General features: G+C 42.7%; 1 protein-coding gene across 3 annotated transcripts in view; it reads left to right on the top strand.

The window, feature by feature from the left end:
• Positions 1–12,362, top strand: part of FBLN2 (fibulin 2) — a 182,169-nt gene that overhangs the window by 17,598 nt on the left and 152,209 nt on the right. The gene's annotated exons all lie outside the window — the stretch shown is intronic.

Here is a 12,362-nt window from a genome sequence, read left to right as displayed (position 1 = left end):
TTGACACATTTACCACTTCGCAAGTTGTTTTTCTCTCCTCCTCACCCCACTCCCAAGAACCAAGTATCTGATGTGATGAAAAATGTCTGCATTTTTTGTGGGAATAGTAAGTGTTTGGTTAAATTTTCTCTGCTACAGTGAATTTCTCATAGGAATATGGAATTTTCTCTCTAAGATATAATGGGAATGGAGTAATCCAGTAATATATGTACTTGTCTTGCTTTGCTTTAAAAATGACTTTATAGAAAACTTGACGTGAATCAACCTCTGATACTAATCGTTATCACTAGATCAGGCTATTAGCTGGTGATCTTGACTAGCTTTTTTACGTGTAGTGGTATGATACATGGCAGTCTTTGATTATTAAGGATTACATTTTCACTGTGGCATGTGGAGCATAGCTCACTCGACTCTCATTAATGCCACAACTGGAGTTGCATGTTCATCGAGATCAATGTTTGTCCCTAGGAATCCTGCAACATCAGGCAGATTTCCATAGCTAGTCTTACTTTTTGGTGTGTGTGTGTGCGTGTGTGTGTGTGTGTGTGTGTGTGTGTGTGTGTGTGTGGTGTTTTTATTTATTTATTTGTTTTTAAAGGGACATCTATTTTTTTCTTCTTTGATATTTCTTCTATATTTGTATAATGTATCACTGTTGTATAGATGACAAATGAAAGGCAGTTTTAATTCTAACTCAAAATATTTGGGTTAGTAACAGAATTGTTGATTTAGTCCTATTACTGGTAAATCTCTGTATCTCTTAACATTTGTGAAAGTAGCTGATCATTTTGCAACCTAAACATTTCAGCAATGGATACAAGTTAAGGTCCATTTATGAATTACAGGCTAGTGCTTCTTTCAGATGTTGCGAATGGTGTATTCTGATATTTATTGCGCGCGTGTGTGTGTGTGTGTGTGTGTATAAAATTGTGTGTGTGAAATTAATATAAGAACAAGTAGCGTAGATTAGAATGTAGTAAAAAAATTGATCAGCTTAATCTACAGGGTCAAATTCTGCTCTGTTACATCAGGGTGACTCTATGGGTATGTCCAGACTACCCGCCGTATCGGCGGGTAGCGATCGATTTATCGGGGATCGATATATCGCATCTTGTCTTGTTGAGACGCGATATATTGATCCCCGAACGCGCTCCCCGTCGACTCTGGAACTCCACCGGAGCGAGCGACGGTAGCGGAGTCGAGGGGAGAGCCGCGGCCGTCAATCCCGCGCCGTGAGGACGGGAGGTAAGTCGGAATAAGATACGTCGACTTCAGCTATGGTATTCCCCCCCCAGTGTAGACCAGGCCTATCAGAGGAGTTACTCTAGATAAACATCAGGGTATATATGAGAGCTGAACTTGGCCCAATAAATCTGGGCCAATGGAGTGGGATAGTTTAAATGCCACTGGAGTTAATGGAAAGCCTTTCCATTGACTTTGATGGCAACAGGGTCAAGCCCATTATGGTCCAGATCATGGTGTATTTTTGCTGCTTAACGTTGTCTGTTAATACATATTGGATACTGTTTGTTTTTTAAGGAAAATTCCAATAAAAAGTCTATTGTTAGGCTCAAAATTATCCCTTACTCCACTTTCACAATAAACTAGCCAATATATGCTCCGAATAGATGGAATGTTAAATAGTTTCTGGCATCAGTGTGCCCTTGCAGGAAGAACAGATGGTACTTTAAACAAGTTTTGCTATGGGATAAAATGTTCCCGGTCCCTGACAGATCGTATCCATCTGTAAGGAAGAAACAGGATTTGTGTAAAGTAAACAGGGTAGATTCAAACTATTTGAAATCCGCCTCAGAAGGAAAAACAGGTTTTGTGCGCTGCTGTGGTGGAAGCACATTGCTGTATTTGACCAGGTGACACACATTATTTTTATTTATTTATTTATTTATTTATTATTATTTGTATTACCATAACATCTAGGAGCCCTAACTATGGGCAAGGATTTCACTGTGCTAGGTGCTGTACAAACACAGAACAAAAAGATAGTCCCTGTTCCCAGGTGCTATTTATGTTCTCCAGAATAGGGTGTTGTCATTTTTGTCAGATGGATCCCAAATTGGCGATTTATTTATTTATTTATTTATTAAAGAAATGGAAGACTAGGACATGGAAGACAGTGCTCAGTCTGTAACAAAGTAGTTCCTAGAAAACAAGAACATCTATATTTATTATCAAATAGGTATTAAGGGGGATGTGGTCCTCTTTGGCCATAAAACATGTGGAAGAGGGAAGTATCAGTCCTCGCAGTCACACAGCTATTCTTGGCCAGAGGGTGGGACTAACATCAGAAGAGAGGGCTTGGGCAGTAGACTGAGTGAAAGAATGAGAGCTGCATAAATGAGGGCAGTTTCTGATGGTCTCAATCTATCCAGGCTCCTACTGCTTGCCCCTTGTATAATCCACCATGGTTCTTCCTCCCCTGCAGTACGAGTATAGCTTTTTGTCACCACCTCACCAACTCCCTTCCACAGTTTGGAAAAAGCTTAGGATGGGGAACCAACATTAAGAGGCTGTTCTTCTATAACCCTTTTTGGCACTGTAACTTAAACTGCCTTCGGAGGGGCATGTACTTTGTAGGATGTCCTAGATTTTCCACCCTTCCCTCAACTTATGTCTCTCTGGCTGTACAGAGCTGATCTTCTACATTGGAGCCACTGAAGGACCAGATGGGGGCGTAGTTATAGGGCTGCTGTGTGGTTGCTTTTCCTCTCCTTGTACCCAGATTCCATTCCATGTACATCGGTCTCCCTCTTACCTACTCAGCTGTGGGGAGCATATGTACCAAAAAAGAATATGGTGGGTCCTGATCCTATGATTTCCATGACTGGAGTATCCTTAAAATAACCCTGTGAAGTTGGGAAGTACTGCTGTCCCCATGTTGCATATGGAGACTGCGGTGCAGAAAGACTGATTTGCTCAAGGTTACACAGAAAGCCTGTGGTGGCACAGGGAATTGAATCTTTGGATCTCCTGAGTCTTGAGCTATTGCCCTTAACTACTGGACCATCCTTCTTCCCTTCCTGATATCTCTACCCAATTCATGACTGACCTGGATTTTCAGACGCACCTATGGGTACGTCTACACTGCAGTTGGGCGCATGCTTCCCAGCCTGGGTAGAGCAAGATGCTCCATCTCTGCTTAAGCTAGCGCACAAAAAATAGCAGTGTGGTGGTTGCAGGACAGGTAATGGCACGGGCTAGCCACCTGAGCTTGGACCCAGGGGGTCTGGGCAGGCTGGTGCTATAACATCCACACTGCTATTTTTAGCACACTAGCGTGAGCAAGCTCACACAAGTCTTTCTACCCCAGCTGGGAGGCACGCTCCCCACTGCAGTTTCAACAATCCACTTCCTTGAGTGCTGATCTAGTAGACAACCAACATTTCTTGGGTGGTTGAGGGCACTTGGTTTGGGGTTTATGCCTCAAATGGAGGGCAGGTACAATGGCACAACTTTGTGGCATTGTCACCACAATATTTCCCTTAAACTTGCCATGTTTCCAGAGCCAGAGTGTATTATAGAATCATAGGACTGGAAGGGACCTCGAGAGGTCATCTAGTCCAGGCCCCTGCACTCATGGCAGGACTAAGGATTATCTAGACCATCCCTGACAGGTGTTTGTCTAATCTGCTCTTAAAGATCTCCAATGATGGAGATTCCGCAACTTCCCTGGGCATGTCTCTGTCCATAGTTTGGTCCATAACCACCTATATACGCATGTCTCTGTCCACAGTTTGGTCCAGTGTATTATCCTGTCTATACTTGGATTATTTAAGATCACAATGTCTAAACTCTTGTCTCAATTAGTTAATTTTTAGATATGATTGTGGAAAGAATGTATGTTTCATGTTCGTTTAAAGTTCTGTAAACCTCTTCCCCCCCCCCCATTGAACATTGTGCCCACTGGATCTGAACCTGTGACTGCCCTACATAAGTGTGAAAACTCTTGCAGGGTAGGGGAGCGAACCAGAGGGTGTGGCTCAGTAGCAGAAGGGTTCTGCACAGGGGTGTCCCTTCCTGCTGGCAGATTTTAGGAGATCTTCCAGTTTAGGCGTCTGGAGGGCACATCTTGCCTTATCAGTGGGGAAAATTCCAGGGAAAGTGCAAGCTGAAAAGGCAGGGGACACACCGAATTTAACTGTAATGACTTGAGGTGGCATTTCTGTGACATAATGGAAGATGCATTTTAGCCATAATCACTCAAGTTTATTTCTATTGAGCTCTGACTCTGTTTCCCATCCAACTGCATTTTTCTCTTTTAATAGAAATAGGGCACTTTCTCTCTCCAGGGATTCCTGCACATCATTTATTTCTGTCATATTCGTTTTATTTCCTCTATAGTCTAGTCCAGCATCACAATGTGGAATTAGTGTGGACGCACTGTATATTAGTTCATTCTCGTTTTCTTGTATTAATGGTTTATTTTCTCTTGCTTAATTCCTCTTATGTTTATAATTTTCTTTTACTGGAAAATAGAAGGAAAGCTACCTCCTATCAAAGGGAAAAAACACTGTCAAAAAGTTTGAAAATTTTATATGGAGACTATCAAATTCAAACAATTTGCATTCACTAGTCCATAGCACACTTGAAGTATTGTTAATTTTAATAAAAATCAGCCTTCATTTACTACACTTCTGCCTCGATATAACGCTGTCTTCGGAAGCCAAAAAATCTTACCGTGTTATAGGTGAAACCACGTTATATCGAACTTGCTTTGATCCGCTGGAGTGCGCAGCCCCGCCCCCCCGGAGCACTGCTTTACCGTGTTATATTAGAATTCGTGTTATATCAGGTCGCGTTATGTCAGGGTAGAGGTGTATATGGCTTATTTGTTCAACAAAAACAAGATGTGGACAAAGAGAAAGGAGCATTCTCATTATTTAGCTACACATATTCCTCCATGAAGTAAAATATTCATCGAAATGATCTTTTTCATTTGAGGTTAGTGGGAGTCAGTCTGTATATATATATATTTACAGATGGAGTAAAGCTTTGACATATCTAATTATCCTGGCAAGATCTAAGATTCTGGCTCTGCACCACCATAGCACCAGCATCTGTATTTGGCCTAGTATAAAAAGGGAAGTTTTTATTACATTTTTTCCAAAAAATTCCCTAAAACTCAGCTATTTTTATTTAGTTTATTTAGGAACTGACCTATTCCATGCAATGTTGGGAAACTCAGGCAGAACAGCATTGTGTTAGTGTATAAGAACCAGAAAGTGAAAGTCAACAGTAAAATTAAGGGGGGGGAAAAGGGGTGGGGGAGGATCAAGTTTACTTGTGAAAGGCAAAAAGTAAATAGAGAACAGGAAAGGAAGAGTCTAATTCTGACTTTTGATGATCTTGGTGTTATGTCAGCAATTTAAGAAAAAAAGATAAATCTTAACACTGCCCTTTGATTATGAATTTTAAGTTTGTTACAAACTTAGGGTCAGATCTGAGGACACTTACTTTCCTGAATCAGAATCTTATGCCAAGTAGTATCCCCATTCAAGACAGCCCTTAGCCACATGTTTAAGGCCCACTGAAGTCAATGGGACTTAAGCATGTGCTTAAAGTTAAACATGTGCTATGTGGTGTTCTGACTAGGTAAGGACATAAGCACACGATATATCTTGATTTTAGTAAGGCTTTGGCACTGCCACATGACATTCTCATAAGCAAAGTAAGGAAATGTGGTCTAGAGGAAATTGCTGTAAGGTGGGTGTGACAGAATACAACCCTATGTTCACACCCTACACACTAGTGTAATAATTTTTGTACAAGGCATGTCTTGTACGGTATAATTTGACAACTCATAATTTGCTGGTCAATATCATCCTGATAAAATATGTATGGCAACATTGTATGTAAAGTTATAAGAGTTCCCTGTATGATGTTACTAACACATGTTCCAAACCCCACAGCTCTGCCCAAACAGAAGCTAGGTCTGTCCTAAACAAAGGTATGTGTGCTCTGCTTAATTTGCATTTAAGCAGTAAACAGAGTCTTCAAGCAGGAAGGGAAGACAAAGGAAGTTCAAACAGGTGAAAAATCCAGCAGAGAATATCCTTCCACATAGACTCTTTGACACCTAGTGCCCATCTGGAAATGGTTTTCAAGAGGGGGACTGAAACTATAGAAAGGAGGGACAAACACCACAAGGCACCCCGTCCCTCTCCCTGCCTGTTGCATTCAGTGCCCCTGAAGAGAAAAAGGAAGCAATTGTTGCACTTTGAAGGAGGGGCCCTGACTGAGGGAGTTTGGTCAGTAGGACGCTGAAAGCAGGTGGTGAAAAACTTGGCTTGAATCTGATTATAGGTTGTTAAATTAGGCATTAGTAAATGTTTTTTATCTTGTAATCATTTCTGAGTTTTATGCCTCCTTATTTGTACTCACTCAAAATCTATCTCTTGGTAGTTAATAAACTTGTTTTACTATTTTTATCTAATCCAATGTGTTTAAATTGAAGTGTCTGAATAACTATTTGAGATCATTCTCTTTAAGGGCTAATAGGCTTAAAATATTTTGTACTGTTCAGGAGGGGGCTGGACCATACAGGACATATATTTCTGGAGGGAAATCTCAGTGTGGGGGTGTTGGGTTACACTCTGGCTCTCACCAGTCTTGGTTATACTGCAGGGTGACCCCAAGCGTGGCTGGCAGACTGCAGTCACACACAGATGTTCAGGGCTTGTATGCTGGAAGGCTGTTTGTGAGCAGCTCAGTTGGGAGTTACTTCAGCAAAGCATTGTAAGGCACGCAAAGTTGCAGGGCGGGGTGGCACAGCTGCTCACTAGTCTGGATTGTACCCTGATATGTCACAGTGGGTGCACAACTGGTTGACACACCATACTCGAAATGTAGTCCTCAGTGGCTCACTGTCAAACTAGAGGGATGTATCTTGAGGGTTCCCACAGGTGTCTGTCCTAGGTCTGGCACTAGTCAATATTTTCATTAATAGCTTGAATGATGGAGTGGATAGTATGCTTATAACACTTGCAGGTGACACCAAGCTGGCAGGGGTTGCAAACACTTTGGAAGACAGGATTAGAATTCAAAATAATCTTGTTGATTTCAGACCAGTTCTCCGATTTAGAAACCTGAGCTATGAGGAAAGGTTAAATAATATGGGCATGTTTAGTCTTGAGAAAAGAAGATTAAGGGGGAATCTGATCACAGCCCTTTAACATATTTGAAGACTGGTATAAAATGGATGGTGAATAATTGTACTCTATGTCCGCTGAAGATATGATAAGGAATCCGCTTAATGTGCAGTTAGGGAGATTTAGGGTAGATATTAGGAGAAATTTTCTAACTATCAGGGTAGTTAAGCTTTGGAACAGGCTTCCAAGGGAGGTTGTCGAATCCCCATCACTGGAGATTTTTAAGAACAGGTTGGACAAACACCTGGCAGGGATGGTCTAGGTTTGCTTGGTCCTGTCTCAGGATGGGGGGATGGTCTAGAAGATGATCTCTCAAGTCCCTTCTAGCCCTATATTTCTATAGTTGTATGTGCTTACTTGCTGCCCTGGCCCTAATACACCAAGGTACTTAACTACATGCCTAACTTTAAGCATGTGAACAGTCCCATTGAAGTCCAATGAGTCCACCTATGCCTGGTAATAGCTGTTGATGAGATCAGACTCTTAGCTTTGTTAGTGTGGTTCACTTGTACTTGTTAATAAACAAACTTTAAAGCAAAATTCCATGCAGGATTATAAGTCACATATTATTTATGTAAAAGACCACAACAGCTTCATGAGGTAATGAAAAAATGTAATGTATAACTTGAAAAGGAAACGAGCCTAGATCTTCTAACACCATTCTGGTTTGTAGGGTAAACGTGGTACCAAACCGCAAGCTCATTATAAAACTTGGAGCCACATGCATACATCCAAGGGCAGAATTTGTTCATAAATATTGAAGACTAGAACAAACCCTATATTTGTAATTACTGTATGTTAGCAGCTGATGCTGTATAATAGACAGGAAAAGACACTGTCCTTGTCCAGAGGAATTAATCATCCAAATTCAGGATACATCTCAGACATTTTGGGCCTTGTCCAAAACCCACTGAGGTCAGTGGAAAGAGTCCAGGAGCCAGGTTTCCGTGCGTATGAGAAGATGAAGAGGTCACAGATGGCAGTGGTCTTTTCATACATGGAGCAAACGTTCCAGAGGGAATAGAAGAAATGGAGGAGGGACACTGGGGATAGATGTGCGTCAGAGGGTCAGTGGAACAAAGGTGTTGACAAGGAAGAGTGTGGGTGATGGAAAGGATGGGATAAAGGGAGAGCTGGAACACATGTCACTGGAGATGAGAAGCAGGGAGAGTAGTGTGCATGTGGGTTATGGATTTATGAGTGTGGGAGATTGAAAAGGGAAGGAGGGAGAGGAAAAAACAGATGTGGTGGAAACAGAAGGGGAAGGTTCAAGGGAACAAGAGATGGTGCAAGAGTTTGAAGGAACAGACTATGATGCAGAGAAGGGATGTGGTGAGAGCCATTGGTGATTAATGGCTGCCCGTGATTAATAATGGTGATTCAGTGGGGAACTCAGTGATTTGGGCAGTGCAGTAGATTTGACTGAGATCAATAGGAATGGAACAAGCCGATAGATTGATACAACTAAGAAGGTGAATGGTTGATAATACAAAATCTACAATACATAGAGTAACCTAGATCCAAGGCATACAGCAGGATATTGAGTTCTGAGAGAGGGGGGCAGGAAAATGGCTGTTTATCTCAAAAAATTAGGATCTGAGGTAACGATAATTAGGATGTAAATAACAACCTGAAAGCTACAGACTGGACAAATGCTGTGTTCCCATATGAAATATTTTCACCTAAAGATGTCAAAGCACTTCACAGAGATCAGTGGCCAAGATTTTTAAAATGGACTAGTAAGTTTGGGTGCCACAATTGTGAGTAACTAACTTGAAACATTTTAAAGGGGACTGGTTTTCAGAGAACAGGTGCTCAGTGTTCTCTGAAAATCAGGGACTCTTAAAGCATTTCAAATCAAACAACTTGAAAATTGTTGCCACTAAGGATTAGTTCCTCCACCTCTAAAATGGGGCTATTGAGACACAGAGAGGTTAGGGCCCAGATCCTTAAAGACATTTAGGGAACTAACTGCCATTGATTGATTAAAATGGGAGTTAGGCACCTAAATGCCTTTTGAGGATCTGGGCCTAGATGACTTGCCCATCTTTACCCAACTGATCTATAGCACAGCAGGAAACAGAGAGGGAACTTTCTCTCAGCCCCATGCTCAATCTATTAGCCCAAGAACAATTTAATTTCCAGCCCAGAGAGTCATGTAGCAACTCTTCAACTTCGCTTTGACAGCTTTTTACAATCACTGCAGTTCACTGAAAAATAAACACCGGATAGAAAATGGGGAGGAACTGTGAGAGTAACTTCTAGTAGCTACATCTGGCAATATTGTTTGTGAATGATAGAAATTTAGATGAAATAGCAAGGCATGCATCTTTTCACATTTCTGTATCCAGCAAACAAAATTAATTCTATTGTCTTTTATGGAAAGCTTGTGTAGGAGCTGCTTTGATTGATGGATTACATCTGCAGTTGGAGACTGAGTAAGGGGATGATAGATTCAGCCTTCAGTTACAGGGATTTCACTTTTCATTCATGAAGAAAACTGAAGATTTCTTTCCAGTGCATTTTATTTTGGCATTAGAACTTTTCAAAGCGCTCCACAAATGGTGGGCTTTGATTTCCACTTGTTTAAAGTCAGTGGTAATTAACATTTCTTTGAGAACATTCTAACCAAATGTCCTAGTTTTGTCCTCCATTAAAATAAAATTTTTTGCTCTTAGCTAAAAGATGTTAATTAGTGTTTATAATAATCCCGTCTTGGAAGTATTATTGTCAGCAGTCTGAGAGGGGAGCAGGTTGTTTGGGTGCAATTGGAGACTCACGAAACACACGGAAAAATTATAATTAACATAATACACCTGATAGACCTGTTTCATCTGCTGTGGATAATGCTTTGTCTTCAGTCCATTGTGTACTTCTAGTTTGTTTTTTTGGAGGGGGGAAGAGGTATGCATGGGAATAATGAAAAATTCTCTTCCGTCCCTGCCCAGTCTAGTAAACATATTGGGCAAAAAGACGACAAACTGACACCTAGATTAAGGAGGCTGTGGATGCTAGGTGGCAAGGCTGGATCATCTTATCCCTTCCATGAGGAAGGGGTGGGTGTCAGGACTCTAGCCCATCTTGCCCTTCCTGGTCTGAAGTGGATGGCCATGGAGATTTGAGGAGAGAGCTGAGGATGCAAGAGGGTGTAGCAAGGGAGGAGACTATCCAACTCCATCTCCTGTGTTGTGTTCAGCTTTCCATATGGAGAGCCAGAGATTATACAGCTAGGGAGCTCCATAACCTCCCTTTAGAGTCCATCCAGGGTTGCTCTGTGCGGTCTTAAGGAACAGTCCAGTCGAAGGGAAGGCAGCTCCTACAGAATCTACACTGCCAGTGTGGTCAATGGCCTCTCATTCTTTGCTGAAGGGACTCCCCTTTCCACACACAGAACCAGAGATGACTGAGGTTTGAGAAGACTCAGCCTGCAAATCTACATCCCCCCTGCTTTCTCTCACTAGAGGGAAGACCATGCAGAAAAATCTCCCAGAATGCTCCTCTCCTCTGATCCCGCGCCTGTGTGCTTTTCTACTAGAAGGCAATCTGGCCATGAGGCTGTTTCTTCAATAATGCCAGCTACTCTCCCCCCTTCCCTTGTAGGAAAAGCCTGTATTGAAATTAGATCACAAAACCCAACCCAGATTGCTTCCAGGATCAAGAGAGTACCTGAATCCTAAGAAAATTGCAGTGATAGGCTCTTTTTTTGAAACCAGTGGAAAAACCTGCCCTGTGACGAGCGTGCATCCAGTATGTTGTGTGGAGCCAAGAATATCCAGAAAATGAAAATTGCTTTAAAATGCCATGTAAATAAAGGAAAGACAGCAATTGTAATGATTGAGAAGAGGGTGCTCGCCCAAACCAGGGAGATGAGGTGAAGAAGATTGCAAGGCTGGATGGAGAAAGGCTTTGGAAAATGGAACAATTTTGTATGCTATTGCAAATTTGCTCCTGTTAAATATGCAGAGCTAAAAGTTAAAATACCATTTATATTGGCACCTAACTTGTTGAGGCAATCTAATAGAGCCCTGCAGCCATCTCCGAAATCTGCATCTGAAAACTTGGAAACATGCCTTATACCAAATGGAAAGATAAATAAAGCAACAAGTAAGAGAGCAAGCCAATGCAAAGCACGTCTGGAAGGCGCTGGAAAAAGCCAATCAACTGCCATGTGCAATAGCCTGAAGAATTGGAAGGTGAATTACAACAGAATGTTGAGTAGTGGGAAGATATAACAATGAATGAGAGAGTGATGAGCTATTTAGCTGGTACACAAGTTTGGACTATGCTTCATTTATCTACATTTATGAAGTCAATGGGAGTCTTGTCTGATAGGTTCTGTAGGATTTGGCCTGATCTGTATTACATGTTGTTGTCATCTTCTAGCAAATTTGTACAGCATTAGATTCACTTTTTTGTGTGTGTGCTACACTAGAGCAATTGTCTAAACTTGTTCATCATATTTTGTTGTTTTTTCTACAGCCATGGTGCATAAATCTTTTTGTATTAATTAGATTGGGTGAAGGGGGTGGTATTTAGAGCTTCCTGGCCCCCTTCCTTGTACATCCATGTGGAGGGGAAAAGATGTGCCAAATTCTGTTGGAGCAAGTAATGAACAATTGCACCATAGTATACTCTTGGAACCAAGTGCTATAGCAGGGGTTGGCAACCTACGGCACACGTGCCAAACACAGCACGCAAGCCGATTTTGATTGGCACGCAGCTCCCTGCTGTGGTCCCGGCCCTCAGCCCCCTCACCCACCGCTCTCCCCTGCGGGGGCAGGAGGCAGAAGCTTGGTTCTGCGGCAGCCAAGCTTCCCCCCTCCCCCGCTTCTTCCCCTGGTGTGGTGCTTTCCTGCCCTCTCCTTCCCTGTGCCAATCAGCTGATGGCCCTAGCGAGGGGGAGGGGGAAGAGCGGCAGCGTGCACACAGCTCCATAGAGGAGGCAGAGAGAGGTAGGGATGGAGCCTGGGGGAAGGGGGTGGAACAGGGCATATCCCTTCCAGCCCCCTGCCATGAGCCACTCAGGGCAGGGGGCTGGGAGCACCCCCATGAGCCAAGCACCCCAGCCTTCTGCCCTACATCCCCCACACACCCCAGCCCTCTGCCCTGAACCCCCCCACCCCCCCACACACCCAGCCTTCTGCCCTGCACCCCCCATGCCCGCAGCCCTCTGTCCTGACCCTTGAACCCCCCCCC

The sequence above is a fragment of the Terrapene carolina genome, unplaced genomic scaffold (genome assembly GCF_002925995.2).
Source record: "Terrapene carolina triunguis isolate 2854851 unplaced genomic scaffold, T_m_triunguis-2.0 Scaffold89, whole genome shotgun sequence".
Classification (NCBI taxonomy): Eukaryota; Metazoa; Chordata; order Testudines; family Emydidae; genus Terrapene; species Terrapene triunguis.
Note: the sequence above shows the minus strand (reverse complement) of the source record. Positions and strands in the feature narration are given on the sequence as shown.